The sequence below is a fragment of the Lithobates pipiens genome, unplaced genomic scaffold (genome assembly GCF_037356315.1).
Source record: "Lithobates pipiens isolate NorthernLeopardFrog02 unplaced genomic scaffold, aLitPip1_a1.2 Scaffold_16, whole genome shotgun sequence".
Lineage (NCBI taxonomy): Eukaryota > Metazoa > Chordata > Amphibia > Anura > Ranidae > Lithobates > Lithobates pipiens.
The window spans coordinates 138,434,803-138,461,895 of record NW_027507748.1 but is presented as its reverse complement, the minus strand read 5'-3'; the positions used below and the strand labels follow the sequence as shown (position 1 = coordinate 138,461,895).

Below are 27,093 nucleotides of genomic sequence, written 5' to 3'. Positions count from 1 at the left end.
AATAAAAAAATGAAGAATGTAAATATGAAATTGTTTTCTTGACAAAAGCCAATAAAATCCCAGCTAAGATATATTTAACTAGAATAAAAATGCAAAAATTTGGTTGGTTGCTGTTAGGGACAGCTCTATTTTTCGTTTGTAAAGTGGAACTAAACCCTGCCATCCTTTAATGCCAAGGAAGCTGCCATCTTGTCATCTGTTTGATTTGGAGTTGCCATGGTGATGCATCATCATTGATAACCCTGGCCTTTTGATAACTTGACAGTTTAGTTGAACGTAAGCACATTAGTAACTGTTCTTCAAGACATGCCTTAAATTAAACTGGGTAAACCATTAACTCGGTGGGTTCAGTACTACTTTAAAGAGGTATTACACCAAAAACAAAAACGTGTTATATTACATCTAACCAATTCTTAGATGTGGTGGCTGCATATGTTTCCTTTTTTGTAGCCTTTTTTCCTTTATTTTCACCTGGTGATCCAGCCTGTGTGGGCTCTTTCACATGGGTGCCTGGGGAAGCCCAATGGCTGCCCACTGGAATCCTTACATGTGTACAACGGCTGTACACATGCTGCAGATCCATTGCCCTGCTTTGCAGCCGTGGCATTTTTAACCTTTTGGCAGTTTCAGAGGGCAGTAAGCATTACTGCTAATGTGAAAGATACCTAAGTCTGTTATTTTTCAACCTCCATTAAAGTGGTGTTCCACTGAAAAAAAAAAATGCATGAATGTGCCCAAAAATAAATAAATAAATAAAACATTCGGAATTTTTTTTTTACTGACCTCTAAATCGCTGTTGCTAGGGGGTTCCTCGTAGTCTGCCTCCTTCAGTGCCTGGGCTCTTGACGTCACTTCCCCTCAGTGCAGGAAGGGCTCAGTTCTGCCCCCTCCCTCTTGTCAATCATCTGGGACACATGACAGGTCTCAGATTATTGCGTGGCCAATCACGAGGTGCGGCACCACTCGCAAATGCGCAGTGGGTGCAGCTACAATGCCGGCGCCACCGAACGGAGGGGGAGACAAGCGGGGCTTCAATCCCCTGCATCGCTGGACCCTGGGACAGGTAAGTGTCTGATTATTAAAAGTCAGCAGCTGCAGTATTTGTAGCTGCTGACTTTAAAAAAAAAAAATTTATAATGGGAACACTTCTTTAACAAACCAAGCTCTCTAGCAAAAATGTCAGTTAGAGAATTTAAAGATTGAATTTGGGAATCATTTTTTTTTTAGAGGACAGACTGGAGCAGACATTTTAATTATAGACTAAGTAGGAGTGCGTTGTTAATAGGCCAAATAGTTTATTTTTATAAGCAATTTCAGATTGACCAAAAAAAAAAAGACAGGGTTTTTTTTCTCAGTTCAATCTCAACCAAACTGCCAAACCGATCAAATGTCTGGAGTCATAGCTGATTAAACGTGCAATTCCATTGCAATTGCTGATCAAACAGAGGCTAAGATGGCAGTTTCCTTGGTTGAAAAGAATAGAAGGGTAAAGTTCCACTTTAACCTACACTACATTGATCCTCCATGTAAGCTGCCATTTTTCCACTGACTACTAACATAAAAAGTCATTATGTACATTTCTTTTTTGGCCATTAATATTCTTCTCATTTCATAGTTATTACTGAAAACATTATTGTTATGTAATGTAGAGGGGTATTATTATTTATTTATTTCAGGTACTTATATAGCGCCATCAATTTACGCAGTACTTTACATATACATTGTACATTCACGTCAGTCCCTGCCCTCAAGGAGCTTACAATCTAAGGTATTAAAATATATCCTTTCTGGATGTCAAATACACCACGTTCTTATTAAATCTACAAGTAACTTATCATGCATTGCCCACTGAAGCAATAATCATTTTAGCAGGGGTCCTTTAAATCTGAACGTTTTTTCAACGGCTCCTTCGTGGCAAAAAGGTTAAGAAAGACGTCCACAGACTAAACATTCATTCATTTACAGTATTTGTTTATTCAGTGATTGCACACAAAAAAAAAAATAAAAAATAAAGACAGACAATTATTAGAATACAAAGGGAGATAGAAGAAAGGAAACATGAACTAATACAATCCTTCTTACAGACGGAACACACATTACACAGGAAAAGGCACAAATGCAAAACATGATTCTAAATTTGAATTGGAATGCAGCTAAAAGGGAAGTTCATAAAAGTTAAGATTATTTACTATGCTGTCAACCATTTTTAAATGATTCATGAGCAATTCTAAATCTGTGTTTGGATTTATATTACATGACAAACTATGAAGACATTACACAAATAATTTAAGCTGCTATCCCAGAGCGATGGCCAGACATGGGCGTTGCAAAACAAACCCGAAATCTGTGTTTGGAATTACACGACGCTGCAAATTATAAAGACATTACAGTAATGATTTAAACCAATAGCCCAGATAGTTACAATAAGAAATCTAGGCATGGTGCAATACCGTGTTACATTATTTCTTATTTCAAAATGTAATTAAAACATCTCCACATAGGAATTATGATTTTTTTGTTTTTCTTTTTTTTTTAGGGAAAGCTGAACACGCAAAAAAAATAAATAAATAGGCTAACCATTTTTGAGCTTTGGAGAAAACTTGTTGGGGTTGATTTACTAAAACTGAAGAATGCAAAATCTGGTGCAGCTCTGCATATTAACCAATCAGTTTTCATTTTTTTTTGTCATAGCTTAATAAAAAGCTGAAGTTAGAGCCGGATACTCTCTAGATTTAGCCCTTGTTCACACTGCCTCGGCTTCAAAGTCGCTAGAGTTTGAATCTGACATCCCTGCGTGACTTCATTGCAGCTTGCATGCCACTTCATTAACAGAATTCAATGCAAATCATGTTGAAGTCGCACCAAAGTAGTGCAGGAGCCATTTTGTAAGTCGGGGCGACTTGAGTCGCATAGATTAGAACGGTTCCACTGCCGTTAATGGGACGCGACTTGTCATGCGACTTTGAACTCTCAGGTGTGAACTGGGGCTTAGTAATTAACCACACTGGCTAGCTGTCATGCTGATCCTAAATCCTCGTACACATGATCGGATTTTACACAGACAAAGCATCAGTCTTTTTGTCCGAAGGGCGTGTGCCGTGACCTTGTCTTGCATACAAACGGTACACAAACATGAACATAGTGAAGTACTATTGAGCGCCACCCTTTGGTCACCTTCTGCTAATGTCGTGAGCATTGATTTCAAGCATGCGTGTTTGTATTTTGGACTTTTGTGTGATGGACTTGTGTACAGATGATAGGAAAATCTGACAACAGACCGTTGTTCGCTGAAAATTTACTAGCCTGCCATCCATTTGTTGGCCGCAAGTTGGTCAACAATTATCTGATGGAGCGTACTAACGGTCGGATTTTAGGCAGTCTGTCATCGCAAAATTCCCGGACCAAAATCCGATCGTACGAGGCTTAAGGCTTCAGTAACTTTTGAGTCAGAATACATATGCAGATCAGCAAGACTGACCATTTCTCTGACTTTAGGTTCCAGGTTAGTTATCTAAAAAGTTTGAAGGACAGAGACTTCCAAGGAACTAGTATTTTCAGGCCAGCAATATATCCCCATTTTCTCTCACAACGTTTCCTTTAAAGGTGACGTTTAATCTGCTTATTTTTTGACTTCTTGGTTTCTACTCCCTTTTACTAATACAAAAGCAAATACAAGAAAGAAATGGCTGCAAGCAGTACAGAGAATGAGGGGTATGTTCAAGGAGAAACAGCATAGGCTGCAGCTTTTATCCATCATCGTGATTATATAAGCTCCAGTATTATTATTTTTTTTAACTATAGCTTGAGGCTTGAATCCAGGTGACAGTGAGCAGATCAGAGTCAAGAATGTGATGGCAGCTCTATTGTCAAGAAAAATTACTTCTTGTACTAGTGCTGGAGATATAAAGCGAAGTTAGCAAACCCACAAAGAAATGTAAAACTCCTAAAGTCTGCAAAGGGTGAAATAGGATATAGCACTTAGGAAGATTTCTTTAAGAGACTCACATACCATATACCGGGGCTTTTGACATTATAATATATAAATGTCAATCCTTTTTTTTTTTTTTTTATAATGCTGATTCTAAAGTTAAGCAAATCAATTCCCATGACCCATATCAGGCAGATCTCCCAACATCAGATATAAAAAAAATATAAAGATATTAAAAAAAAATCCTCATCTGCTAATTGCTTTTGCATATTTTGTGTTTTTTTGTTTGTTAAGTAAATAAAAAGAAAAAAAAAAAAAAAGAAAAGAAGAAAAGTATGTTTAGGGCCACAAATATTTGTATTTTAAGTCAGGCAACCCTACATGCATTGGCGACTGATACTAATAATGTGGGGGTTAACCTGCTCTTAATAGATGGGTAGATTGTTGTTTCCTGCCCTTTTGATCAGTTAACATGCGTATTGATACAAGAAAAAAAAAATAACACCCCCTGTGCCATCTTAACCGCTTGTCGACCAGTCGGCAATTGTACTACATGGCTCGGGTGGCGTGAATCGCAATTATGTTACGTCGCTCCCTCTGGTGGCCACTAGTAGTGCACATGCACCCGCAGCTCGCACCTGCAGCCAAAGCGAGTGCCCAGTTGTCTCGCTGACCACCGGGCAAGACCCGGGATCTCAGTGTGTCAAAATTACGCCCGCTTGTGGACTGGCGACAAACTTTTACCCTTAAAAATCTCCATATGCAATGTTTAAAAAATTCTACAGGTTACATGTTTTGAATTACAGAGGAGGTCTATAATTATTACTCTCGCTCTAATGATCGCAGCGATACCTCACATGTGTGGTTTGAACACCATTTTAATATGCGGGCGCTACTCACATATGCGATTGCTTCTGCACGTGAGCTCGGCGGGATGGGGCACGATTAAAAAAATGTGTTTTCTTATTTATTTTACCTTTTATTTTTTACACTGTTCTTTAAAAAAAAAATGGTGTCGCTTTTATTCCTATTACAAGGAATGTAAATATTCCTTGTAATAGAAGAAAATGGCAGGACCTCTTAAATATGAGATCTGGGGTCAAAAATACCTCAGATCTCATATTTACACTAAAATGCAATAAAAAAAATAATAATAATTAAATGTCATTTGAAAAAAAAAATGTCCCTTTAAGAGCTATGGGCAGAAGTGACATTTTGACATCGCTTCCACCCCTCAATGATATGGAGATGGGTGGGCCATCTTCCCCTCTCTCGTCTCCATGCTTGACAGGATGCTGGACCCGATCATCTCCCCCACTACTGACAGCTCCGGTAAGCAGAAGGCACCAGAGCACGGCAGGAGGGGGGCCCCTCTCCTTCTGCCGATAAAAGTGATCTTGCGGCGAATCCGGCACAGAGACCACTTTATCTGAAAGCAGGCTACCTGCTGAAGAGGAGGAAACTGGGGTTATGGCAGCTAGCTACAGCCATAACAATGATATTCCTCTTCAAAGTAGCGATTTAAAATGGTGGGCGGTTAGTAAGTGGTTAACATGATAAGAAAAGATGGACTGCTGAAACGTGTTTACATCTGCTGTCTGTTCCTTTTATGGAGAATCAATATATTTTGAAGATTTTAAAGAGCAAGCAAGGAGTTGCGATCTTGCAATCTTGGTCATCTTTTCGTATGATTGCTATTGCAGCTGTGCGACTGGCCTTTCGCAACCCAGGTAGCTCTGAAAAAAAATTCTGATCCTAATGGGTAGTAGCACCCTATCTCTGCTCTATTTTATGGTGTTAACATGATGCAGCCATGATTCCTAGGTTGGAGAGGCAGCTTGAATCCATGTGCGTGCAATCTGTTTGCGAGCAATAAATAAAGTTTCATGGACAAAAAGCAGTAGTGACCTTATCCAGTTCTAGATCTGACAACAGGTCCAGCACACAGTATTTTAATTTCAGGGACATTAGGGAGCCCATTAAATTGAGAAGGAAGTTGATTACCTTTTACCTGAATATTTCAATCAAAGGACATAACCAGAGAAAGTGAAAACATGTGCCAGGAGCTGTGGCGCATATAGGGCATAGGGCACTATAGTTTGGTCTAAATCTGGAAAGATAGATTGGTATTAAATAGGACATATGTAGGAATTATAACTGTGTAAGCCTAAAGCTGGATACACACTATACAAATTTCTGTAGATTTTTTCTTTCAGAATTCCCAAAACCATATAATATAGTTTCATAGTTAGTAAGGTTGAATAAAGACACCAGTCCATCCAGAGTGAGTGTCTACCCCTATCCCTGTACATTGCACACTCACATTGGTCCCTACCCTCAAGGAGGCCACAATCTAAGGTCCCCATTCATATACTAAGGCCAATTTTGGACAGAAGCCAATTAACCTACCTGCATGTCTTTGGAGTGTGGGAGGAAACTGGAGTACCTGGAGGAAACCCATGCAGGCACAGGGAGAACATGCAAACTCCAGGCAGGTAGTGTCGTGGTTGGGATTTGAACCAGCGACCCTTTTTACTGCTAGGTGAGAGTGCTAACCACTACACCACTGTGCCGCCCAATATGAAGTCAAACCTTAAGAGTTTCAATTTGTATGTACTCAGGCAGGTCCTTACACTACATGGTTTTGGTAAATCTAAAGGAAATCAGACAACAAAAGTTGTATAGTGTGTATGGGGTTTAACAGACAATTTAGGGGATAGCAGTTTACGTGCTTTCAAAGCCTCATTCCACTCCTCTTCCTCCAAATCCCTGTATCTATTTTACTTCTATATTTTTAGGCTAACTAAGCTCCAAGGGTGGAGTGAAACGCGTTGGGAGTGTGGCCTAGCTGGAGCCAAGGCTGAGGTTGTCTCTCTCATACCACCATGGGACTCCGTTGATGTGCGGCACCAGGGATTTTTCCTCTCTTCTTCTAGTGACTACATGAGCTGGTATGAACTCAATCCCTTTCTGGCACTCCTGCAGTGGTTGCAGCATCACCCACGCTACTCCCCATAGTGATCGAGCCTAAGTGGTACACTAAACAAACCGTTTGTCACAGGCTAATATTGTAGCTTGTGTGTGAAGAATTTCATATAGAACATGGAGATTATCTTACTACGGCAAGATTTGTGGATTATCTCCAGCACTGGCACAGCAGAAAGAGTAAAAATACCTCTTCTAAGAAACTTTTCTTTTTTTAAATTCTGAATAAATATACTGAATACAGTACACTGCACTGTACTGTATACTGTATATTTCAGTAATTGTTGAAGGGGACAGGCACAATTGGTACTGGCAGCGGTAAACCAAGCATGAGACAGGAACACCAAGGAACTGTCTAAGTAGCAAACAAAAGTTTCAATACAGGAGAACTGTACTGAAAGTCCATACCATAATACAAACAAAACATCTGCTCATCTGAGCCACTTACTAAATTTATATCAATTCCCGACTAAAAGGGTAACACTGAATTGATTTCCCAAAACAAAGAGGAGACACTTGTATCTTTTTAGTGTTATGTCAGCAGTCAGCCTTTTTTGCCCAGCAGCAGCCTCCAGCAGAGAGATATACTGTACAGAACCATAATGCAGGCTATACATGGGTCGAATTTTAAACATGAAACTCATATATTATATAGATTCATTACACACAGAGTGATATATTTCAAGCATTTCTTTTTTTTTTTTTTGATGATTATATGCAGTAATTGATGCTAAAGGAGCCCAACCAAGTATTGGTATAGTGCATATTATACTGTACATAGACATACTTTTCAGTAAGCCAAAACTTCTGTATTAAAAAATCTTTTTTTTTTTATTTGTCTTATGTAATATTAAAATTTTCTGAGATCCTGGATTTTGGGTTTTCACTAGTTGTAAGGCCGCGTACACACGCGGGGACTGTTCGCCCAACTTTGTCCGCTGAACAGTGTTTCGGCAAACAGTCCGCTCGTGTGTGGGCTTTCAGCGGACAGTTTCAGCGAACAGTCCGCTGAACAAGGTTTTTCGGAAATTCCGAAAAACTGTCCGCTGAAACTTTGTTTCAGCGAACAGTCCCCTCGTGTGTAGGCTTGTTCGTCAAACTAAGTTCCGCGCATGCTCAGAAAGGATTTACACGCCGAAAGTTATAATGCAGTGTATAGGACGTCGTATTTTTCGTCCCGTCGTACGTGCCGTTCACGTCATCGCGCACGGTTTCAGCAAACTGTTCGTTCGTCGTGTGTGGCCATGTCCGTCCATGCTAATTTTGAGCGGACTGTTTGCCGAAACTGTTTGACGGACAAAGTTGGGCGAACAGTCCCCGCGTGTGTACGCGGCCTAAGCCATAATCCTCAAAATGTAAAAATAAGTGCTTGAAATATATCACTGTGTGTAAATTATCTATGCAAAAATTATGAGTTTATCTTTTTGAATTTAATTCTTGAAATAAATTTACTTCTTAATGATATTCAAATTTTTCGAGATGTGCCTGTATATTAAAGCAAGCTACATGGATATCTTTTGACTTTTATGCCGTGTACACACAGTCAGACTTTCCGATGGAAAATGTGCGATCGGATTCAATCATGTGTGGGTTCCATCTGACTTTTTCCATTGGAATCCATCGGAATCTCCAACACACAAAGTTTGAGAGCTGGATCTAAAATTTTCCGACAACAAAATCCAATAGTTTCAATTCCGATCGTGTGTAGACAATTCCGATGGACAAAGTGCCATGCATGCTCAGAATAAATTACCAGACGAAAGCTATTGGCTACTGGCCCTTTTATACTCCCATCGTACGTGTTCTACGTCACCATGTTCTGAACGATCAGATTTTCTGACAAATTTGTGCGACTGTGTGTATGCAAGACAAGTTTGATCCAACATCCGTCGGGACAAAATCCAACGGATTTTGTTGTCGGAATGTCCGACCATGTGTATGGGGCATAAGACTGCATTGAATGACTGTTTTGTGTGCAAATGTGAACATAAATAGAAAAACATGTAAACTCCAAAGTTTACTGTTGTCTTTATCTGATAAATACAGACAATGTTCCGTGTTTATTCAAGCTTAAAGTAAGCAGCGGAATACATTTATTTTTATTTTACCTGGTTACAAGTATGCATATTGTACCACCATCAAAAATATTGATGGTGGCCTTCAAATTTAAAGCCAAGTAATTGGTTTGCCAAACCTCATTTTCTTTTGGGGTCTTTGACTTTGCTGCTTTTACGTTTTGTTTTAAGGAACTCTGGTTGTAGAAATATGTGGAGTAGCTTTGGTGAGCAGTGTGCTGGCAATTGTCATGTTATGAGCAACAAGTGTCAGCAAATTCACAACAGGCACAAATCATGTTGAAATTGTTTCCCCCGATGCCATTCACTACAGCAGACCCTTTTTCAATCTATCTGTCATCACATCAGTTGGTTCCCATTCTAACACTAAATCATCCATTGATGGGGCCTGGCCTGAGGCTCCAATGGTCTTTACGTGATTTTGATTCTAAAGTTATTTTGGGTGTGTAAAAAAATCAATGCATCCATCAATTTCAGAACAGTCACATACAAAGAACAGCTCAGGCACTATGCTAAATTCCTTTAACCCCCAACAGTATCGTTGACAGGTTACAATGACTACAGCCCACTATCAGTTTCAGACTGTTCCCATGCACATTAATTACATCTCATAAAATAATATACTAATTATGATTCATCATCACTGGCCTTCTTTGTCAGCCTCCTTGCACAGTACAAGATTACTATGTTGACGTGCTGCTCTACTGGGAATTTATTTTGTTGAAGTTCATTATCTCATTTATAATACTAATGATGCTGCTGCAACCATAGAAAAAAATCAAAAATATCTTTCTTTGCTTTGGTGCTGCAATTCCCCAAAAAAATATTAATAAATATTTCCACCTGATCAGCACTCCTGTTAACAGGTGGGTGTTAGTGCTACCTCAACTCTGCTCCAAAGATAAACAAAAACATTCTTGTATGCCCAGTGCCCACACAAAAATTTGCCCTGCTAAGAAAACTAAAAAAACAAATGACAATTGGTCTTAACAAAGATCGTTATTTATATCTACACATTTATTTATCTGTTGAGGTCAAACAGAGAAGAAATGTGTGTTAAATAGGGATGAGCTAGGTGTTCGACTCGAACACATGTTCGACTCGAGCATCGGCCATTCGTCTGTTCAGCGAATTCAGAACTTTGTGGACCGTTCGCACCAAATTGGTGTGGTACGAATGGCCCACAATGCACTATGCCATCGCAGTGCATTGCTGGCTCATGATTGGCCAAGCATGCACTGTGAGCCTGCATGCTTGGCCAATCACAGCGCCGGCAACGAGGAGAGCCATAATTGGCCACAGGCAGGATGCCTGTGGCCAATTATAGCTCAGGGGTTTTAGTACACACCCCACACTATATAAGGCTGCCAGCGCGGCGGCCTTGTGTAGTGTGTTCCGGCGTGCCGGGAAAGAGCAAGATAGGCAGGGACAGTGTTCTTTTCTCAGGCATCTGCAGGAGTTAGTGGGTGTTGTGTGCCTCCAGCACAGTATACACCTGTATCTACCCTTTTTTGCTAGTGTTCTCGAATACAGGCATCTGCAGGAGTTAGTGGGTGTTGTGTGCCTCCAGCACAGTATACACATGTATCTACCCTTTTATGCTGGTGTTCTCTAATACAGGCATCTGCAGGAGTTAGTGGGTGTTGTGTGCTTCCAGCACAGCACAGTATACACCTATATCTACCCTTTATTGCTGGTGTTCTCTAATACAGGCATCTGCAGGAGTTAAAGTGGGTGTTGTGTGCCTCCAGCACAGTATACACCTGAAGATACCCTTTATTGCTGGTGTTGTCTGTTGCATATCTTGCATATTAGCCTATAAAAGATAGACTATAGCCTATAGCCTATAAAAGATACAGTAGACATAGACTTTAATAGGGTTCTAAAGTTTGTACGAATTTTTGGTTCGTTCGAAGATTCTGGTGCGAACCGAACCAGGGGGTGTTCGGCTCATCGATAGTGTTAAAGTTAATAACTTAAGTTTTTTCCCATGTAAAAAAAAAAAAAGTAAACCTATTAAAATATTAGTGCAAAAACATGCCCAAATATTACTGTTTTAATTCTGAAATCTGATATGTCCTAGATATGTAACCAAACCAAAGAATGAATTGACTAAGCTTCATTTGAAAATACCCAAACAGATATGTTTAATGTGTAATCACAACTAGATTTCATTAAATTCCTTTCGGCTCCATCAAATTCTGCAACATAAATGTAAAAACACGTTTAATCGTATTTAAGATAAACATTGGATGACCAATCACAAAATAAATAGGTAAAACATGACTTGCTGCTTTATGATCATGCTGAGACTTCATCAATCTAAAGCAAGGCTCTATAGCATATCACACCAAGGAGATTCCTTTCGTATCACTATGGAGGTCCTTCATGTTAGATTTGGGTGCCTTCCAAAGCAGGAAAGATAAGAACAATAGTCTTCTTTTGTTATACTCAGCCACAGAAATAACACTGAATACAGAGAGGAGGTTAAAGGACAGCAGGGCATGTGGTCTGCATTACTGTCCACAGACATACATTTTTCAACTATTTACTTTTCAAAAGTTTTTGTTTGGCTTTTTCCCAGTTTAGAATAAATTGACCATATATTAAACAGGAACCTCCCAGCACAGAAAAAAAAAAAAGCAATACCGTCTGTTACCATATATAAAATACTATGAGAAAAAAATTGAGATAAATCATCAAAAGTAAACCAGAAAAACACGTAAAAAAAATAAGAAGATAGCCCTTGTGACAGGATGAAAATTCCAGAGCAGAACAAAGGGACAGAGCATTGTCACCCAGTGCCTGACCAGACTTCTTTATGGCTGGATTAAAAGGTATTATTGTAATGAATGCTTCGGATTTATAAATATTGAAAATTACATTTGAAGCTAAAATATCACAGTTTAAATGAGGTTTTAGTGACTGCGTTTAAAATACGTCACTTGTTAATTTTGTTCATTAACATTTTTCAGGGAAAAAGAGTAGTAAAGTACAGTTTGTAATGGAGAGTACGAAAAATGTACAAGAGGCATTACAACCTCTCAAGCGTATTAAGTATGTGGGGTGTTGGAAACCAATGGACACACTCCATTGCAAAGGGCCAAAAGATCATGGTAAAATTCTATTGGAAGATATCAGGTGACCCAGGGATGCCAGATGGACAAATAGTTATCCATTTTGTCAGCCATTTTAGCTTCTATATTTTCTTTCAGCATGATTGGTTTGACCCTCAACTTGATTTAAGAAAAGAAGAGGGTAGGTGATTTTCAGACGTTGACTACTGTTTGCTTGGCTGCTGTTAGAACATGCAACAATCATTTGAATGAAAATGCCTGGAGGTTTGAGGTTTAACTGTGCAAGTTGGGTTAAAAAGTGGTAGAACCATGGAGTCAGAGATGATCTGGAATAATTCTTCCCAGAAATGCATACTATAGCACAGGTCCACCACAAAAGTTCCCTCCTGTCTACACTGTCTGAAACATTGTGGTGAATAGATGGGTGCATAGTGAGCGACTAAATATTATGTAAGGACTTTATCACTGGTCTTGACTGCCAGTCCATTGCAAGAAAAGGATTTGGTTGCTTTGCATATTTGAAATCTTGTGCATCCAATTCAAGCCCTAAATCTACTGACCATTTTGCATATTGCTAAGATCATGGTACATAATAGAGTGATCATCCCCGATGCATGGGGTTCTAAATTACATCTCAAAGGAGGTAAGAACCAGGGCATTTTCTATAAGTTCCCAAAGGGCTTATTTCCTTCTTTGGTATTCAGGTAGTGTACCTAAAATCCCTGGAGACTGCAGTAATATAAACATTCAGGCAAATGTGGGATTATCAATTAAAAACAAAGTATCACAATGGTACTTTAAATGAGGCAACGGTAAAAATAGACCATTGTCTCCATCCCTATCTATCCCTATTTAACCACCTCTAAGAATCATCACTATTATTCATTATCTTTACAGATAACAACGAGCAGGGGCGGACTGACCATTGGGGCACTCGGGCGCTGCCCGAGGGCCCCATGCCACTAGGGGGCCCCATCAGGGTTGCCAGCCTCAATAAAACCAGGGACAGTATGCAAAAATCTGTGTTTTTTTTTAAATCCCAAGATTATAGATGTCCCGCCTCTCTGGTACCTTTTCAATGTGTGTATGTGTATTTTGTGTGTATACTGTGTGTCTGTGTGTGTATACTGTATGTGTGTGTGTATACTGTGTGGCCCCATAATCTCCTATTGCCCAGGGGCCCCATAATCTTCTATTGCCTGGGGGCCCCATAATCTCCTATTGCCCGGGGGCCCCATGAGTTGTCAGGCCGCCCCTGCCTATGAGCATTACCACATACCACTCACATTTATAATTGTGACCTGGGGTTATCCTTTTTCCATTATCGTCCATTTATTGCAGGTTTTTGCCAGGCTATCTCTGCAACACCACGACCTCAGCTCCCCTCGGGGATCATGTTATCCACAGTATTTCCAGCAGCCAACACAACTAGTACCATGTATGCCTTTTTTATATTCTACACCAATCTATTAATTGGTAAGAATGCTGGGATCACACTTTTTGCTCCCCACTCCTTCTATTGTACTAACCTATTACTATATAGTAAAACATATACTCTATTACAGATATACCCAGGCTTTACTTGCTCCTGATGAGTGGAAGTTTATCCACGAAACGCGTCAAGATTTTTTACTGATGTCATGTCACAGCAACCATGCAACAGTATGCAATTTTTATCCTTTATCTTTGAGGGAAATGAATCAATTTGTTTATCATGGTTTTCTATTATCATGTTAATCATGTTTGTTTAAGACAATTGGGTTGAGTTATATATTCAGCGTCAATGTGGGCACTAGGATGCATATTATGTAATTATTACAATAATTTTATTTTTTATTCTTTTTTATGTGATTTAATACGTGACTTATCAATCATATCTATTATATTGTGTATGATACTTACTGTGACAAAATTCATTGCTTAATATGCTCTGGTGTACCCAATAAATGATCTTTTAATATATGATTGATTCAGCACTTTCCGGTGGTGTGTTTCATATCAAGTCCCAAGTTCCTGTTTCTTTATCCCTTCTCAACCACCATTCCTTTCCCCTTTCCCTTTTCTCCCCCCGACCCCTCTTTTTTTATCATTAGGGATTGAGATGATGTTACTTATCCATAGCCGTTGTCTCAGTTAAAGTCCCAATCTACCTGATGCTATTCTTTCCCTATCCCTCTTTCCCCGTTTCCCCTTCTTTCCTTTCATTTCCCTTTTTGTTACAAATGTGGGATTATGACAGGGTTAGTAGGGGTCTTGGAGGTTTGCTGAATAAATAACTACATCGCAGGCTTGCATTGTGAGTTTGGTGACAGGGTTAGGCAGAAGGTGTCTATCGGCGGGCTGAGCCAGAAGAGGATGTTAGCTCACAGAGTGTCACACTCTATGGCCTCAAGGCCTACCCAGACGGGTGTCCTGTGTATGGCATGGAATTTGGGCTCTTAGGTTTCGTAATGGTGTTAATACAAGTGTGTCCAAGTACTCCCAAATGTTTGCTATGTATGAGGGCCTCACCGTTTGGATGGGGTTTGGCATAGTGCCACAGAAATGGTGTGTTCTGGTGCTGAAGCAAAGGGACAGCTACAAGGAAGCACTCAAAAATAGTATAACAGTTTAGAAAACAAGTTATCTTAATCACAGCTGAGTTTATTTTAAAGCAGGGGAGGGCTGGTTTTGACGTTTTTATCCTGGGCCAGTAAAAATAACATATGTTAGGTTTGTTGTCTTGACTGGCGGTACTTGCCAATGAGTCATTGATCAGAGCAGCTGTGGTGTGAAAAGGTGTGTCACAATAATATATATGTCCTTAAGGAACAGGTCTTTTAGGAGAAGAACAAGAAGCAGATCTGCCAAAGCAGAAAGTGTGACTCCAAGTGGTGGCACTGGGGATGAGGACCATGACACTATGGGTGCTTCTGGCTCTTCTAAAAAAAAAGCTTTTCCTAATCCAGTGGGTTCATTAGACTATATATCCAACCTACTAACTAAATATTACTTTTGGCAGACCCTTTAGATAAAGGGGGCATCTTTCTTTGAAAGAGTCCTACTTATAAGGGATTCTGATTATTTTATCATTTTTTATTAGTAAACATAGTTTATAGACGTGCACAATATATCTACCCATTTTTGATGTGTTTAAAGTGGAACTGAAATGTTAAATAGCATTGTAAAATGTCTCCTCTTTGTCCTTCTCACCATACGGATATGCCTCAGTAGAGACCTTTGATCAGAAGCCTTTTCAGATCTCCTGCCTATGAAGGCTATCAACATCTTGCATTACCTAGTAGCTGGTAGGTTGCCTGGTACCGCACATGACTTGGTTGCAGCTAAACATTATGTCAACCTGCCCATATCTACTGAGTGCTAGTGAAATACTTTTTGTAGATCACATTTACCAGTTGATCAAGGCTTTCTGTAATTTTACTTTTTTTCAAAATTTTGCAAATGTGTGCCACTGTAAATCAGCCATAACTTATAACGGTAATAGAGGGAAGCTGGAGAATGTATTTGATCAAAGTAGCATTTTCTAAACGTCTTCTTTCTTTTCATCAACCTATGATAAACAATTTTCCACCCCACTTTTGACACACAAAAAAAATTTGCATTTGAAATTTGTACAAATTTGGCAAAATAAAAGACAGTTATATTGGCCTTCTATATAAATAGAAGCCATATAGATGTCTATGTGGCTGGATACAGATCAAAAAGAACTGTATAACATATACAGCTGGTTCGTTGACTTGCCACATCCCTCATGTTTCCCTTTTATCATATAAGGTCTCTAGACTCATGACTGTGTGTTTTCTAATAGGCTGAATAGACTCTTGATAATGTTAGAGGAGAAAAGTGAGCTGGCAGCTTGAACTGAGTCATTTCCTAATGCTGTCCAACACAGTACCAATTTCTTAGCAAAGCATTTATTTCCAATGACCGCATAATAAGGTCACCGCTGTGTTACCGCAACTGTCACTTCTATATAGTGGCGGTATATGTTTGTTTGACAAATGCTTCCCATAGCACTCCTCATAAATGACATAAACAATATATATGTGTACACTTACAGATGTGCAGGTCTGTTCGCTTGTCAGGTAAGATTTATGTGCAGCGATTATGTATATGGCGTGAATTTGACAATGAAAAGCAGAGCATAAAGTACTCATTTGGTCTATACACCCATTATCCTGTTTTGTTCAGACCCTAGTAGCCACAATTCCCAATGTCACAGATAAACAGGACTAGAAGGAATAATAAATGTTCAAGTCTGTTGTGTTTAGGTTTCCCTGGTTAAATTAAACATATTGAATCATTAGTTTGAGCTATTAAATTTAACTTAAAATGAAAACTCACCCTCAGTAACATGTTCTAAAAATCACTCTACAGTATATATTTATATATACAGTTTCAAATGCTGCACCTCCTCCCATTACGCATGCAGCTCTGGGGAAGCCTCTACATAAAAACCAATAGCCCCTAGATTCCTCACCATCTTGCTATTTGCAGGATGGGTTCGACACTACAACTGTGCGCCCCCTAGGGGCAGCTCCAGGCTGTTCAAACTTCACATGTGCTCAGGGCTGGTTCACAAGAATCACACAGGAACATTTTTGTACAATTCACATTTGGTGCAGTGTGGTGCAATTTGAGCCAGTTCATTCTGAATTGGCTGAATCGCACTGGATAGCACCAAAAGTAGTGCATGCACTACTTTAACCACTTGCTTACTGGGCATTTAACCTCCCTGGCAATATGATTATGTCAGATTTTTGCGTCTCAAAGCGGTACAATTATTTTGCATAGAAATTAGGAGTTTTATATTGTAGGCCTTTAATTCTTAGCAATAACACACTTAAATCTGTCCAAACAAGAGTCTAATAGATATCCCGGGTATGATGAAGTTTGAAACACAAAACCATAAATTATAAATAATAAATAAATATAAACAATTATAAAAAATAATAATATAATACCGGTAATAATAAAATACATTTCCCCAGGATTCACTATTGCTCAATTCTGCAAGTTTTCTAATTTACTATCGCTGTTTTCTAGCTGGTCTAAACCACTTTTGACATAAAGTGACACTTTTTGGTTGCTATGGACAATCTCCAGTTTCCAGGCAGAAAGAACAGTATATATCATATAAAACTGCATGCAGGGCATTGGACAAAGCAATGGGGACAAAAGGGATGTGAAATAATTTCATACAGTAATGTAATCTGTAAGATTACAGTGTACTGTATGTATTATGATGTTTCACTTTTTTGAATTTGACACTGTGTTCCACCCCCGTGCATCACGATGCTCGCAGGGAACGGAGCCCGGCACAGAGAGGCATCGGGCAGAGGACAGAGCCCGCAGACACTGCGGGGGGACATCCCAGGTTCCTGGGGACAAGGTAAGTATACTGTACCAGGATCCTGCAATGCAATCCTGAGTGTGGCTCGGGGTTACCGCTAATGGTGCTCAAATTTAACCCCAAGCCACACTCTGGAAAACTGCCAAGGAGGTTAATCCCGCTTCCTGCCCAGGCCAATTTTCAGCTTTCAGCGCTCTCACACTTTGAATGACAATTGCCGGTCATGCAACACTGTACCCAAATAAAATTTGTATAGTTTGTTTTTCACACAAATAGAGCTTTCTTTTGGTGGTATTTGATGACTGCTGGGTTTTTATTTTTGTTTTTTTATAACTAATTTCAGACCGGACCATTTTGCTGGCTTGAGACCAGAGCATTTTCGGCACTGCATTGATTTAACTGACAATTGCGCGGTCGTGCGACGTGGCTCCCAAACAAAATTGATGTCCTTTTTTTCCCACAAATAGAGCTTTCTTTTGGTGGTATTTGATCAACCCGGCGATTTTTATTTTTTGCGCTATAAACAAAAAAGAGCGACAATTTTGAAAAAAACGCATTCTTTTTTACTTTTTGCTATAATAAATATCCCCCAAAAGTATAATATTTTTTTTCCTCAGTTCAGTCCGATACATATTCTTCTACATATTTTTGGTAAAAAATAAGCGATTATTGATTGGTTTGCACAAAATTTATAGCGTTTAAAAAATAGGGGATAGTTTTATGGCATTTTTATTAATAATTTTTTTTTTACTAGTAATGGTGGCGATCAGTGATTTATTTTTATTTTTTTATTTTGACTGCGACATTATGGTGGACACATCGGACATTTTTGACACATTTTTGGGACCATTGTCATTTATACAGCAAACAGTGCTATACAAATGCACTAATACCTGTGTGGCAGTGTAGGGGTTAAGTGTGTCCTGGAGGCGTGTTACTAACTGTGGGGGGGGGGGGGTGGCTGTGTGTTAGTGAACACTGATCTCTGCTCCAATCACAGGGAGCAGAGATCAGTGTCACTTGTTGCTAGGCAGAATGGGGAGATGCTGTTTACTTCCGCATATCCCCATTCAGCCTCCCCGTGAGATGATCACGGGTGTCCCCGCAGAGATCGAGTCCGCAGGACCCACGACCAGACTCGCGGGAGTCCCGACCAATGGCACGGCGGCAATTTCAAATGGACGTACCTGTTCACCAATTTGCCTGCCCGTTCCATTCTGCCGACGTACATCGTTGTGCGCCAGTCAGGAAGTGGTTAAAAGAAAAAAGACCAAATATTTTTCATAGTTTGTTATAAAATTTTGAAAATGGGTAATTTTTCTTCTTCATTGATGTGCGCTGATGAGGCAACACTGATGGGCACTGATAGGTTGCACTGGTGGCACTAGTGGGCACTAGTAGATGGCACAGATAGGCTGCACTGATAAGCACCTGTAGGTGGCACTGGTGGGCACTGGCAGGTGGCACTGAATATCAGAAGTGCCTCTCCCTGTTTGGGACCAATGTCCCTCTGTCAGAATCCGGAGATCAGCTTTTTTTTCCCTTGGCTATTTACCCTGACACAATCCTCACCTTAAGCCTAGTACACACCACTAGTCTTTTTTCGCTCAACAAAAACTGACAGCTTGGGTCAGAGCTGATGTACTAACAATCCGATGTTAGTACAGTGATCTCCCCTGCTGTGCCATTGTGTCCAAATAGGGGGTGGCCCCCTGTCAGTGATCTCCCCTGCTGTGCTATTGTGTTCTAATAGGGGGTGGCCCCCTGTCAGCCATTGGCTGAGAGCGCTAATTGGGAGCTGGTTGGCAGATCTTTTTAGTCATGAGCCTTCAACAGAAGCCTTCTGTCAGAAAGGCTGCCATACAGCCTGCTGACATTTGGCCTGTGTGTACTGGGCTTTATTCGTAGTCCCAATGACAGTGCTGCTATACTTGGAAAGCCTCCCTCTGCATAGCCAAGATGTGTGGTATAGCCCTGTATGCACTGCTGATTATTTCATCATGGTAGACTGATGATGTCATCATGCTATAGCCACAGTGACTCCATTGCACTGCTGATGCCTGGATTATATATACTGTATACAGTACAGTTGTGGATAAACAATCTGCTTTTTTCACAGTCATGTGTGCTATGCAAAGGAAAAAAATGCTCTTTACATACATCACCCTTACCACAATACTAGATCATGTTCCGATCGCCAGATAACATTACAAGCTTGCTTTATGAGGTAATGCCCCAGTGTAAACTTGTGGTCATGCCATTTGTTATCACACTAATTTCCAAATTCAATGATGTCACAAAATTGTCCAGGTTCTGTTTATTGAGAACATGCAGGCTGGTGGGATGGCCCAGACAAGTGCCATGGGTGGTTCTCATTGCACACCTGCAATGCATGTAAATGCTCAGTAATGTACTACATAACCAAAAACATACATAGTTTATGTAAAGGCCTATTCAATGAAACAAAAATACACAAAAAATATCATATATGAGGTAACAAAGACATAAAAAAGTTACATAAAAAAACATTGTTACAAAATGTGTTGGTAACATAAGGCCTATTCCTCCAAGATCCTACAGGAAAACAGTTTTATTTTCAGTGCTGTCATAAGAAACGTTCATGCGACTGTACAGGAGACCCCACCATTTGACATTGAAAACATGCAGTCTTACATATGTCTGAGACAACTTTACAAACATGACATCATTTCCTCTATTCTGCCCTTCCCACAGGAAATTCTTTATGGACTAAACAATTAAAGTCATTTCAAAAAGGTACCTTAGAGTCCCTATTGGCATAAGCAAGCTTTCAAAACTGCGAATGACACTGGATATTGTGATCTCACTATGATTCAATAAGTTATACGTAAGGGACTAAACATTACCATAAATCAGAACGGTCAGGTTTAACATTAAAACGTTCTCTGTTTGGTCCCCTGATATTTCAAAGTGACTGCTATTTTTACTGATATCTACACTTTTACACGGTCTGTTAACCTGCGTTATTGTTTTTATACATTTACCCTTTTGTGCCTAGCAGTTATTGTTGCCTAAATGTCAGAAATTAGCAGCCTCAGCCTTGTTTGACATTCATTTTATGTCTAATTTGTATAACTAAATATCTTAATATATTTTTTAAGACTATTGATTATTTGTTAATTGCTGTAATCTAATTACAGCATTAAAACATATGTCAGGGCAAAAAAAAATTATATATACACACAGACACACACACACACATATATATATATATATATATATATATATACAGTATATTGTAGTAGTGTGGTACCCCGCCAGGGGAAGGACGCAGGATTCTCAACCAGATGGGTTGAGGGGGTTTTGCTTATTTGAGGGGGGTTTGCTTATTTTAGTGCTGCCCTGACCTGTGGAGAGGTGAAAGGGGCACAGGAGAAGGACACAGCACACTGATGATGTGGACTGGAGAAGTAATATGAAGGTGGACAGAGAAGGAAGCTACTGTGAGGAGGTGAGGAGGACACTATCATGTGCGGAGCCTCTGTCCACCTCCTGTAGTATGTCCGCAGCCTCTGTCCACCTCCTGTAGTATGTACACAGCCTCTGTCCACCTCCTGTAATATGACCGCAGCCTCTGTCCACATCCTGTAGTATGTCCTCAGCCTTTGTCCGCCTCCTGTAGTATGTATGCAGCCTCTGTCCACCTCCTGTAGTATGTCCGCAGCCTCTGGATACCTCCTGTAGTATGTTCGCAGCCTCTGTCCACCTCCAGAGAAGCACGGATTATGAATGCAATGATATAAGGAGTGCTGGACATGACAGTGTGGATGAGGGACACAGAGGGTTAAGCTTTATGGGTGGAGTTCAGGAAAAGGTTTGCAGGAAACAAGTTCAGTGTAGGGGAGGGGTCACATAAAAGGGAGAGGTGTGGCTTTAAGGAATCATTCGGAGCCCAGTGTGACACAGAGGAGGCAGTTTTTTCGCTGCTCCTCTGCTATGGCGGACCTCGAGGGACTCTTTGCGCAGCTGCGACGGGCGGCGGAGGTGCACGGTGCGGACTGGCTGCGGGAACGTGTGGGTGACCTGGCGGACGGCGATGTGGACGGCGGCGGGACAGGTGAGGTTCCACTGCGCGCGCGGAGGTCTCGGCCTCCGGCGCGTTTTTCTCCTGGGCCTACTCCTCGGCCGCCTCGTGACTCCCGGAGCCCGGGGGTGGACCGATCGGTCCCCCCGGCAAAACGGCAGGTTCTCGGCTCCCCCCGGTCCGGGCGGTCGTTGCGCCGCCGACCGGAGGGGGGCGGGGCTTCGCGGCCGCATGGAAATGGCGCCGGGACCGCACGGGGCCCGGTGGAGGTGGGGGGGAGGGTGGATGGCAGGCAGGCCAAGGGGGGGTGCACGTGGCGGGGGATCTGCGGCATGCTGGGTCTGGGGCCAGCATCCGCGCGGTGGGGGGGAGGGGGGCGCTCCGGGGGGGTCACATGCTGGAGGGGGGGGAGGGTGGGTCGCAGAAGGCTGCCAAGGTGCCTGGCAGGGCTGGTTTTAGACGCCGGCATGCCGGGGGCGGCGGGGGGAGGAGGACATTGCCTGCAGTCCCGGATCGCAGGGACCGGATGGACCGCGCGGAGCACAGGGGGATGGCCGCGTCCCCGGTGCGCGCTGGAGAGGTCGGTTCGGAGAGCGAGCTGTCCCAGGAGGAGGAGGGGTCCTTTTCTGCACCCGGACCGGTACCGGTCGCCGAGGCCCCTGGGGGCCCGGGTAAGTTACGGGAGTCTACATTGCTGGCGGATGCCTTGCGGGATCTGATGGGGGTGGCGCAGGGGGGTGCGGTACCCACGGGATCCCGGGACGTATTGGGGGGGGTTGCGGCAGTTTCAGCGCAGGGGGCGGGGCCTGTGGCCCCGGGGGGGCCGTCAGGTCAGTTGCAGGAGCTGTTGGGGGGGCTGCAGGCCCTGGTTGGTAAGTTTGCTGGGGGCTCCGGGTCGCCTCAGGTGGCCCCCTGGATGGGTAATGTGGGGGGGGCCGGGGGGGCGGAGGTCATTCCTGCGCGGGATTCACCGCCTGCTGCGGTGTCGGGGAGCATGGATGCGGGGGCAGTGGGCTCGGGGGTCCCCCCGGTGCCCGCGGACCCGGGGGCGCGGTCTGACCTGGTTAGGATCGCGGATGCTGCCCGGTGCGAAGTCTATGTTTGTTTCGAAGGCCCATTGGGGGCGCATTTGAAGCAGGAGGTGCGGGACAAGATCGGCAAGGGTGAGTATGTGGAGATTTTCTCTTTGCTCCCCCTCGAGAAATTTAATTTGGACAGGGTTAAGCCGGACAGTTCCAAGAAGGACGACGAGGAAAAACGTAGGTATCGGCTGATCCCGCGCACATTTGCAAATTGGCTTCAGGCGTTCGCTATCTTGGCTAGCGTGATAGGGGAAAAGAACCCCGAGCATTGCTCGGCGTTGTTTTGTTACCTGGACGCGATTGGGGAGGCTCACCGAGTGTATGGAGGGCTGGCTTGGCTGCGCTATGATGAGCAGTTTCGTCAGCGTAAGGCAGTGCGGGCTGACCTGCGGTGGGATCACAAGGACATAAGCCTCTGGATGAGGCTTATGTCTGCTCCGCGGGCGCCCACTCCGTTTCTTCAGGGGGGGGCCGGGAGTGCGTCTTCCTCGGGACTGCCGGCCGGAAAGAAGTGGGGGGTGTGCTGGCCCTTCAATGAAGGGGCTTGTAAATTCGGAGGCGCGTGCCGCTTCAAGCATGAGTGCTCCGGGTGCGGCGGCACCCACCCCCTGTCCCGCTGTTTCAAAAAAGGTCAGCGTGCCGGTGCCGCCGGTCAAAAAAGGGATGACGCCGGTGAACCTGGGAAGGATGCTTCCTTTCCTAAATAGGTATCCGGATGGTGCGGCGGCGCGGGGGTTAATTCTGGGTTTTCGGGACGGTTTTAGGATTCCCTGTTCTTTGGGAGGGGTGCCGCCGTTGGCCAGGAATTTGCGTTCGGCTTTAGATCACCCGGGGGTGGTGGATGATAAATTGGGTAAAGAGGTGGCGCTGGGCCGGATGGGTGGTCCTTTCGAAGTGCAGCTGTGGGGGGACCTGGTGGTCTCCCCGTTGGGTGTAGTTCCTAAGAAGGAGCCGGGGAAGTTTCGCTTGATTCATCACCTGTCTTTTCCGAAAGGGGGGTCGGTCAATGATTTCATTGACCCGGAGGCGTGTACGGTTTCCTACACGTCTTTTGACGCGGCGGTACGGTGGGTCAGGCGGTATGGTCGTGGGGCTCTCATGGCCAAGGCGGATGTGGAATCGGCGTTTCGCCTTCTGCCGGTCCACCCGGACAGCTTCCGGCTGTTGGGATGCCATTGGCGGGGCAAGTTTTATGTGGACTTGTGCCTGCCCATGGGTTGTTCCATTTCATGCGCCTATTTTGAAGCTTTTAGTTCATTCTTGGAATGGGTGGTGAGAGATGTTTCGGGCCTGGAGTCGGTCATCCACTATTTGGATGATTTTCTGTGCGTGGGCCCGCCTGCCTCCAATGTGTGTGCGATTCTTCTGTCCACGTTGCAGCACATTGCGGGCAGGTTCGGGGTGCCGTTGGCGGGGGATAAGATGGAAGGCCCGGTGACGGAATTGAGTTTTCTGGGAATCGTGATTGATTCTATGGCAATGGAGTGTCGATTGCCAGAGAATAAATTACGGGATCTGCAGGCGGAGTTGGCAGGCATGCAGGGCCGGCCGAAGGTTCAGCTTCGGGCCCTGCAGTCCCTGTTGGGCAAGCTGAATTTCGCTTGCCGGATCATCCCTATGGGCCGTGTGTTTTGCCGACGGCTGTCGGGGGCCACTGCCGGGGTAACCGCCCCTACCCACTTCGTGCGTTTGCGAAGGGAACACCGGGAGGACCTGCGGGCTTGGCATGAATTTTTGGAGTCGTATAATGGGCGGGCTATGTGGATGTCGGGGCCAGTGAGCAACTTCGATGTGGAGTTGGTTACTGACGCGGCTGGCTCAACGGGCTATGGGGCATTTTTCCGGGGTCGGTGGAGTGCGGAACCTTGGCCACGCTCATGGGAGGTTGCGGGGTTGTTGGGCAATTTGGTTTTGCTAGAATTGTTCCCGATAGTGGTGGCATTGGAGTTGTGGGGGGCGGAGTTTCGTAATTTGAAGTTGCGCATCAATTGCGATAACATGGGGGTGGTCCAGGTCCTCAATCGGATGACTGCTTCTTCCCCCCCGGTCATCCGGCTGCTGCGACACCTGGTCTTTCGCTGTTTGCGGCTCAATGTTTACGTTTATGCTGTGCACATACCTGGGGTGGAGAATTCTTTGGCTGACTCGCTCTCTCGTTTTCAGTGGGACAAGTTCCGGCAGCTGGCGCCGGGAGCGGAGGAGTCGGGGGCGCCATGCCCCGGGTGGATGTGGGAACTTCCCTTGGAATCGCCGCAGGTTGGTTAAAAAGGTCGTTGAGTGAGGCTACATGGTCCGCTTATTCTAGAGTGTGGGCGGAATGGTGGGCGTTCCTGCGGGAGGTTGGAGTGGCTGGTCGGGGCTCCGACCGGCGCTGGGTGGTATTGTACTGGGTTGCCCGGAACATTGAGACGGGCCTGTCTCCCGCATCTATTGAGCGGAAGCTGGCGGGGTTGGCCTTTTTGTTCAAACTGTGGGGGGAGCCGGACGGGACGAAGGATTTTTGGGTGAGGCAAACGTTGAAGGGGTACAGGAGGGATTGGAAGGGTAGGGATGCGCGCCGGCCGGTGTCATTTGACAATCTGGTGGCAATTTGTTCTCGGCTGGTGGACGTTTGCTCGTCTGCTTACGAGACCGTCCTGTTTACGGCAGCGTTTTCGTTGGCGTTTTATGGGGTTTTTAGGATTGGGGAGTTGGTGTGTCGCTCAAAACGGGTGGCTGGGGGTCTGTTGGATCAGGATGTGCAGGTGGTTGCGGATCGGGTGAGTATACGGTTGCGTAGGTCTAAGACTGATCAACGGGGCAAGGGAGTGGCGATTACGCTGCTCGCCCTGCCGGGCTCGGTAGTGTGCCCGGTGGCGGCGGTACGGGCTTTCCGGGCGGTGCGGCCTGGGAGGGCGGGCCCCTTTTTGGTGCACGAGGAGGGCTCTTTTCTATCCCGTTTTCAGTTTGTGTCGGTCTTTCGGCAATGCCTGAGGGCGGTGGGTTTGGATGAGCGGGACTATGCGTCCCACTCTTTTCGGATTGGGGCGGCCACGGAGGCGGCTCGATGTGGGCTGGAGGAGGCGGTGGTTCGCCGGATTGGTAGATGGGAGTCCCGGAGGTTCCGGTCCTATGTCCGGCCGCAGTTGCTACTGGGGTAAGGAGGGTGCGGCTGGGGGTTGTTTGCTGTGGGATTTAGGGGGGGAGGACTGTGCTTGTAACATTCCTTTGGTTGTTGTGTTATTTCTCTTGTTTTCATTCCAGATGGAGGTTCTCAACGCCTCGTTTGGATCCTGGGGCATTCGTACGTCTGCTGGGGGGCCAGGAGAGGTGATTCTCTACCAGCAGGCAGGCAATTAGGTATCCCCAGGGAGGTAGCTAGGGTGATGTGGTTGGGTTTCCCGGGCATGAGGTGGGAGCGTGTCATGAGGGAGGTGGAGCGTTTCGCTTTGAGGGATAGGCCCCCGGATGTGCTGGTTGTTCATGCGGGGGGCAATGACCTGGGAGTTCGGAAAGTGAAGGACATTTTGGCGGATATCAAGGCTGATGTGTTGCGCATGCGAGTCCTTTTCCCGGGCACCATTTTGGTGTGGTCAGATATTGTGGCCAGAACGGTGTGGCGGGGGGCCAGGTCTTTAGCCAGCCTTGAGAAAACCAGGATTAGGGTTAATAAGGTTGTTGGGCGGTTTGTAGTGCAGAACGGGGGCATTGTGGTAAGACACAGGGAATTGGAGGTGAATGTAGGGCTTTATCTTAGGCGGGATGGCGTTCATCTATCGGATGTGGGGATTGACCTCTGGTCCTTTGGCTTACAGGAGGGCATACAGAAAGCTCTTCGGGTGTGGGGCGGCCCTCAAGGTTGAGGGGGTCACCCTTTCGGGCTGTGGCGGTGTGTTTTCTGGTGGTTTCTGACGGTAGACAGGTACTCAGAAGGGATCTGAGGGTGTGGGGGGCTCATCTAACGATCGGCCCCTCTGGGTATTCCTGAACGTTGGAGGGAATACGGTTATGTTCACTGGCGGAAGTTGTCTCCGACCGGTCACAGGTGGAGGCCTTTGGGAAGTTGGTCAGGTGTACCGCAGTGATTGGGTATTGGCTTAAGTGTGGTCACCGTCAGAGATCACCAGAATGGGCAGTTAATGTTAATTAAAATGTGGTTTAATGTTAATAAAGTTATTTATATTTATATATTTATATATATATTTATATATTTATATATTTTCATATTTACAAGTTATTGGAGTAATTTTGAGTTATGTTTAATAAAGGCTGTTGTGGCCAGTTTACTCCAACCTATGGTGTGGTCTCGTTTCTAATAGATAAGGAATAGTATAAGGGGAACATTCAGACTACACTAGTCAAAAGAAGCACGGATTATGAATGCAATGATATAAGGAGTGCTGGACATGACAGTGTGGATGAGGGACACAGAGGGTTAAGCTTTATGGGTGGAGTTCAGGAAAAGGTTTGCAGGAAACAAGTTCAGTGTAGGGGAGGGGTCACATAAAAGGGAGAGGTGTGGCTTTAAGGAATCATTCGGAGCCCAGTGTG

General features: G+C 43.9%; 1 protein-coding gene and 1 long non-coding RNA gene across 3 annotated transcripts in view; one reads left to right on the top strand and one right to left on the bottom strand.

The window, feature by feature from the left end:
• COL26A1 (collagen type XXVI alpha 1 chain) overlaps positions 1-27,093 on the bottom strand; it is a 558,415-nt gene that overhangs the window by 502,537 nt on the left and 28,785 nt on the right. The gene's annotated exons all lie outside the window — the stretch shown is intronic.
• On the top strand, positions 21,221-26,134 carry LOC143982095 (uncharacterized). Of its 2 annotated transcripts, none has more exons than XR_013274406.1 (3): positions 21,221-21,514; positions 24,727-24,819; positions 25,807-26,134. It is a non-coding gene; the product is annotated as an uncharacterized LOC143982095 (long non-coding RNA). The 2 variants fall into 2 exon arrangements; XR_013274405.1 differs by lacking the exon at positions 21,221-21,514 and adding an exon at positions 21,907-22,152.